This window comes from Glycine max, chromosome 8 (assembly GCF_000004515.6).
Source record: "Glycine max cultivar Williams 82 chromosome 8, Glycine_max_v4.0, whole genome shotgun sequence".
Taxonomy (NCBI): domain Eukaryota; kingdom Viridiplantae; phylum Streptophyta; class Magnoliopsida; order Fabales; family Fabaceae; genus Glycine; species Glycine max.
In genome coordinates, this window is record NC_038244.2 from 21,645,977 (window position 1) to 21,652,796 (window position 6,820).

Here is a 6,820-nt window from a genome sequence, read left to right on the forward strand (position 1 = left end):
TACACATCAATGTGGCAAAATGCTCATACAACTATAAATAACACAAAACACGCTTAATAGAAACGCACAATTTCACACAACATACCTTCATAAACCAAATTCAATCTTATTACTATGTCATTTTTGGGAGAAACAAGCAGCCAGACCATTGTTAACTCCAGATTAGCCTTCATTTTTCCAAATGGATCAATCACTCACAACCAAACTGGTGTTTATTTTCAAAGCCCCACTCTGACACTAATGCAAGTTCCTGATGACTGTTCTTTTGATACACTCAAGCTTCAACTAACCAACGATCAATTAGTGGATGAAATCTACTATCGACAACCATTCATAGATGCAAGTCAACAATATTTTTTTCAATCTCTACAGTTGAAAAATGATGATGATGTTTACAGAATGTTAATTTGCAATGAGCAATACTCGTGTGTTGGTCCTATAGAATTATTATGTATCACCATTAGAACACCAGATGCTATACTCAACCTGCTTCAATCAACTATCACTCCTACTCATGATGCAATTATGTATTACAACGAGAAGTGGAACATACCACGCCAAGGTGGGTTTTTGGGTTACTCCTTTACTGGAACAAATCCAATAAGATTTGACATTCTTTCGGGATGTAGCATGGACAAATTCAAGCATTTCATCAAACAAATTGCACCTATAGGGATTCCCCCTTATGGAATTCATGAATTACAATTGGTTAGACAATTGTTCTTTCGACAACCAGGTCATGCTAAATATTCAGAAAATTTAATTGAATATGAAATAACATAATTAAATGACGCAGACGTGCTAAAGGTGTTATAATCCAACTATTGAAAACGATTCTGCATAATAGAAATTTTGGTTACTTTTAACAAACCAGTAATTGAAATAGAAGAAGACATATATCCTACACAACATATTTGAGATCATCATTACTTTTGTCATATTGGCGTTGTAATTGTATTTTTTTTAATATGTTTCATTATTTACTACACTTTGAAATTTTATGTCTATTGCATAAGATAGATATATCAATTATTTTCTCATTGTGCTTTTTAATTTGTTTTAATACTACTAACTAATTTTCTTATTTTTTAATTAACGAACATAACAAAAATAATATTAACAACACATAAAATTTAACTACAAAATTACATATAACGTAACTAAAAATTTGTACTCTAATTTTATTCAATTTTTTATTTTTCTTTATCTATATAATTTTTCTTTAAAAAAAATAAAAAACAAACTTATAAAATTTAATTTAACAAATAAGTAATTTTAAAACCAATTAAAAAAATTATATGATATAATATTTATATTTTATAATATTTTAAATTAAAAAAAATAAAAAGGAGAGAGAGTGTATTCACGTTCATTTGAGTTTGCAATCTTTGGCTACGTTCATTTGCAAAGTGGAGTGAATCAAAACACAAAGTTCAAAATAGTATAAATTGAGAATTAAATTACAAAGTGATATATATTGAAAGAAAAAACAGGAGGAGAGAGAGAGTGTATTTACGAGAAAAAAAAACCCAAATTTAAAGCCTCATTTTCCAAGGAAGTGGATCAAGTTTGTGATTGTTTCTATGAAGAAGATGATCACTGAAGGAACCGTTAAGCATGTATTCATGTGAAAGAATCAATTGGGGGTCTTTTTGAATGCAAAATCCAATTAAAGGCATGATATTGGGGTGGTGGAGCTGACAAAGGAAGAGAACCTCGTTCTTCAACTGAGACTCTGAGAGACCAGAAAGAGAACCATTTTTGAACCACATTATTGCCACACACTCCATTGTTGGCAATAGTACAGGGGAGGGGGAGTATTTTTTTTTTTCTTTTTCTGGAAGGGAGTTAGGGAGGGGAGAGTTTTTTCTTTTCTTTTCAAAAGAGGTATACGAGAGAGAGAAAGAGGAGGGGAGTTGTACAGGGCTTATTTGGAGAAAATTCAAGAAGAAATTGGGAAAGCGAAGTGGATAAGTAATAAAGGGGAGTGGAAATAATAAATGCCTATATTTATCTCTCTATTAAATAGGGGCCTCCCGTTTTACAGGTATATTGTATTATATATTAAATATGTCTCATATTACTTTTTCTTATATTGAGATTCTGTTTTGCTTTTATTTTGTTTTATAAATTTTACTCATAACAACAGTTATCAGTAGAACGAATTAAAAAATATTGTAGCCATTTTTTCATTATAAGATTTAATTTTTCTTTTAACTAATTATTAGATAATTTTATTAATAGAAAGAATATGACTTTGTTTTAATTTTGGAATGATTTTTCTTTTAGTTTTATAAATTATTTTATTTATGCTGATATAAATTATAATTTTTTCCTATAAATTGTTATACTGCAACATTTATTTTTAATTTGAACTGTTAGAAAATGTATTTTAGTTAGTTTTTAATTTTTTTTACTAATTAAAAAATTCATTTAATTATTTGATAAACAAGTTTTTTGAGTAACTTTTTCCAGTTTTTTGAAACACTATTAAAGCAATGTTTCTTAAAATATTAGCTTTTAACTTTTAAGTTTATATATTTTTTTCTATTTTTATCTTGAATATATTTATTCATTTTTTCTTGTTATCTTTTTAAAATAAATCATGATTTTATAATTTTATTGTCAATTTTTAATTTTTTTAGTTATTTTAACCGTAACTAGTTTATCAAACACTCCTTTAATTTAATAAACTAATTTTTTAACCTGAGTTAGTGTTGGGACATGTCTTAGTTGTACTTTATAGCATTTGGATTACTTATTCACTTTTAATTGCCTTTTGCAAGATAGATATACTTTAGGTAATAATTTTGTTTTGAACTACTTTTAATTTTTTTTTACACATGAATTTATTTATTGTTTACTAAAGATTTATAATATTTTGGATTTTGGTAGATAAATTAATTTGTTATAATAAAATAATTCGTATAATATGACAATTTAAAGAACATGTTCTTTATTTTTTTAAAGAAGAAATAAATCAATGATTTTTATCAATTTTAACTGTCACAGATTTTAAAATTTCACCACAAATTTATAAACTTGATGAACGACCTTTTAAAAAAAAGAACTCAATGATTTTAATTTATTATATTTAATTTATAAGATATATAATATATTTTTTTATCTCAATTTTAGACTATTATGAATATTAAAAGTTAGACATTGTAGATTTTAATTTTCATGTATTAAATTTCCGCCCCTTAATATTATTTTCTCCTTTTAAAAAAATATTATTTTATAGGTCCGTCGCTGAATTACACCCCAAGCTTTGAACGACATTGAATCAAATTGTCCACGTACAAATACCTGATGAACAAAGTCTGTTTGATCAGTTATTCACTTTTGTAATAGTAGTTTACAGAAGTCTATGAAAAGCGATGAAGTTCTTCTTTGATGTAAATTTACAGTTTTCCTCCTGAAACATTTGCTTGATTAGGGTAAGAGAAAAAAAAAAAGGAAAAACTGAAAATATATCCATTTGTGCCATGTACTTAGAAAATGTCAATGTGCCAAGTATTTAGGTTAAATACAAATAAATAAATAAATAATCTACATGAATATATAGTTTTATATCAGAATTGCCAAGTCTTAGTATTGCAAGTGCGCGTCTGCTATTCAAAAGAAGCATTGCAAGTCCGTACGTATAGAAAAATTAATATATAATATGCTAAGCACTTTGAGAAAAGCAAAGTGATTTTTTTTCTCCTACACGTAGAGAAAAACAAAAGATGTCTTTCATCTTGATCTCTTTGTTAATTGTTGATTTTTTTTTTTGTATAGAATAATTCTCTACCATTCAACAAATATGCATTTTTGACAACGCACAACGCTTATGCCATTAGTGGGGACACATTGAAAGAAATCGAAGCTTTTCTATCAGCAAATCCAACAGAAATTGTCACAATTATCTTGGAAGATTATGTTCATGCCCCAAATGGTTTGACAAAGGTCTTCACTGATGCCGGTCTGATGAAGTATTGGTTTCCTTTGATAAGGGTGCCAAGAAATGGTCAAGATTGGCCCTCTAGTGAGTGATATGGTTGCCAAAAACCAATGATTACTAGTGTTCACTTCTATCACGTCTAAGGAACAAACTGAGGGCATTGCTTACCAGTGGAATTTCATGGTTGAAAATCAATGCAAGAAAATACCATCCATTAAACCTATTTCATTCTTAAGAATTATATTAATTTATTTATTTATGTTCCTCTTGCCAACTTTCTTTTTGGTCATGTTCTTATCTTGAATTTTGCAGATGGGGATGGGGGTAGGAAAGCAGGAAGCTGTCCAAATAGGGCAGAATCATCTCCCCTTAACGACAAAAGCAAATCCTTGGTGTTGGTAAACTATTTTCGATCAACTCCAATTAAACCAATCACATGTGAAGATAGTTCAGGAGAACTTATTAACATGATACACACTTGTTATGGTGATGCTGGTAACCGGTGGGCTAATTTTGTTGCTGTTGATTATTACAAGGTTGGTTTTAGGCAAATTTTATGTCTTCTTCCAAATTTTGTTGCTAAATTAAGCATCAATTTTTTTCCACCCATAATTATCATATTCTTATAATTCGGGTGTTATTATGCAGAGGAGTGAAGGAGAAGGATCGTTCGGTAGACACTCTCAATGGAAAGCTATTGTGTGGATGTGATGATGTTCATAGATGTGAGGTATAGCAATTAACTTCACTCTTGGTTTTTAGAACGAATAAACACACATTTACATTAGTGTATAATTCTACTATTGATTTTATTGTTTCAGCCTGGGATCAACATCATCAGCTTGCTCTCAATCATAGGAAAAATCGTAGTAACAAGACCGACCATCTGGAAATAATTCAGGCATTAGATTGTTGTCAATTTTCAGCTGTTAAAATCACTTTTGCTTGGCATGAGCTTGTTGGCAAGGATTGCTAATCTAAGGCAGCATTGAGAACATCCAATGCATTGATGAAATGAAGGTATTAAATTCAAGAGCAGTGTTATTTAATTTCGTGAATTTGCACAAATTCATATGTATTTGTTTTAGGAAAATGGTTATTTGTGATTTAAAAAGAAAAAAAAAATTGTTAGTAATTTAACAGAAATCACGGGCAAAAAGCTTTGTGCAGACTTTCTTGTCATATACTATTTCATTAGCAATTTCTTAAATTCAAATGTCCATTGCATAGTCAGAAGAATCCATTAATACGTCAATAAAATAAAATTATTATAGTGACATTAAAAAATTGCTACTATATTTTTAAAAAAATCATTATCATCTTATTTTTAGCATTAAAGGTGTTATTTTTGAACTAACAAGAAGAAAATATTAACTAAAATTTGAAAGTTAACTGAAATGAAACTTTTAAAAAATAATGGACTAAATTTTTTTAACAAATAAGATAAATGATCAATGAAAAAAATGATCATGCATTGATAAAGCTTAAAAAGTTTTACAAAATAAATCATCCAATTACAACTTATCATTAATAATTCTTTTAAAATATTTTTTTATAACTTTAAAATAATTATTTTAAAGTAGTTTAAACAATATATATGTTATGATTGAATTATGACAGTATAAAATTATTTTATATTATTAACACATAAGCATTAAACTTATTATTAAAAATATATTTTAACCGAATTAAATATTTTCTTTTTACTTAAAAAATTGTTAAATTCTCATCATTAATTAATATTAATAATTCTTTAAATTTGATATCCAAACAAAACAATTTAATACACGATAATTTAAATCCTCTCAAAATTTGAATTCCTTCCCTTCTAAAAATAATATAAATTATTATTTACAGTAAAACATGATAATTTAATTATGACATGTTCACTTATAGTTATGCTCCTTTTCATCAATAACTTTTTGGTTGTTAAACGTTATATATTTTAAACATTTAATAAATAAGCTTGGAACTTTTTTTTTTAAAGCTAACAAGCTAGGAACTTTTGATAACTCACAGCATGGCATCTAAAATAAAACCGATTAAAAACTTTATTAATATATATTCTACAGGCAAAATGTTAACATCATCAGGACCAAACGGAGGTTAACAGTCCATGCAAGCCAGTTTGTTTTGCATTACAAATAGCAAAGGATGTTTTGTGAACTAAACAAATTTTGGAGGACACATTGACAAAATTATAAACAAACAAGAGCTGCAATAATTTAGGATTAAATGAAAAAGTATGATCGATTGTATTTATCTAACTTTTACGGTTAACTTTCTTCATTTCGTAAGTTTTTATTTTTAATTAAAAAAATATTAAATTAAGAAAAAAAAATATAAAAGTGGTACTGTATTTTTATTTTAAGAGAAAGAATATGTTTATTACAGGAAAACTATTTTTTTTTCGAACCAAAGACTTGAAGACGCCTTTCATGGACATAATTTTTTTTTATAAATACGTGTTTTTGCCTATTACGCATAATCATCTTGTAGAGGTCAAGACCTACCAAAAAAATTAGTAGAGGTCAAGACAAAACTCATTATTGCGATTTACGTGTGCACATAACTCCAAGTTTTTGAGTTCACATGTTTAGCGCCTTTACGAAAAAATATACGTGCGATAAGAAGTAGGCGGATAGATTATATATATGGGCTAGTTCAATAATAAACCAGGCCAGATCATCTTATTATTTTTATTTAACCAATATTTATATAACATGAATTAATTAAAAGATTAAAAGTTAATAACTTTATTAAAAAATATTATTAATATACTCTATAATTTCTAGCTAATGCATTTCCAATATTTTTTATATAAAATATTTTGTTACGAAGATGTATCTCGATTCTCTTTCTCTCCTCGTAAAC

General features: G+C 27.4%; 1 pseudogene; it reads left to right on the forward strand.

The window, feature by feature from the left end:
- The first annotated feature begins 525 nt into the window (after positions 1–525).
- On the forward strand, positions 526–4,922 carry LOC100810807 (PI-PLC X domain-containing protein At5g67130-like; annotated as a pseudogene).
- Positions 4,923–6,820: the final 1,898 nt, after the last annotated feature.